The sequence below is a fragment of the Nyctibius grandis genome, chromosome 5 (assembly GCF_013368605.1).
Source record: "Nyctibius grandis isolate bNycGra1 chromosome 5, bNycGra1.pri, whole genome shotgun sequence".
Lineage (NCBI taxonomy): Eukaryota > Metazoa > Chordata > Aves > Nyctibiiformes > Nyctibiidae > Nyctibius > Nyctibius grandis.
This window is the reverse complement of record NC_090662.1, coordinates 75086255-75086902: the sequence shown is the minus strand read 5'-3', so window position 1 is coordinate 75086902 and position 648 is coordinate 75086255.

The window sequence follows — 648 nt, the reverse complement described above, 5'->3', positions numbered from 1 at the left end:
ACTGCAATAGGGTACTAATACAAGGTGTGAGAGATTACCAGGGATGGAGAGTTGAATTTTTTGGGGGTGGGAGAAGACTCTGAGCATCCTGGGTTGGAGCCAGGCACAACCATTGCGTATCTGGTGGGAGCGGAGCGGTTCTCCCAGGGTGATGAGCCCGACCTGCAGCGGGGTCTGCCAGGCCCAGACCCAGGTCCCGGGCAGCCATTTGGGAGAGGCGTCCCGTGGATGGGACGGGGAGCGCCCTCGGGCCGGAGGAGATGACCGCCCGCGGGGGTGGGCGGCTGTTGCAGAGGTGGCCCAACAGCTACCGCCGTCAGCTGTGGGGCAACCAGAGGCTGCTGCTGGCAGCGGCCTGAGGAACGAGGGCCCCCCAGCTGGCGGCCATCTCCGGGGTGAATCGAGACGCCGGGGCGGGGCGAGGGTGCCGGGGTAGGCCGCGGTCCCGGCTGGTCCTGACGGGCAGCCAGGCTCCTCGGGCGGAGCCGGGCTCTCCCTCCACCGGGTAGAGCCGTTGCGGCCCCCCCGCTGGGCAGCCGCAGCTCCCCCGGACCGGCGCCTCCTTAACCCGGGGAGGCGGGGGCGGCCGCGGCCGGGGGGAACCGGGGGAGGCGGAGCGGAGGCCGGGGAGGAGCCGGGGCCTGCAGT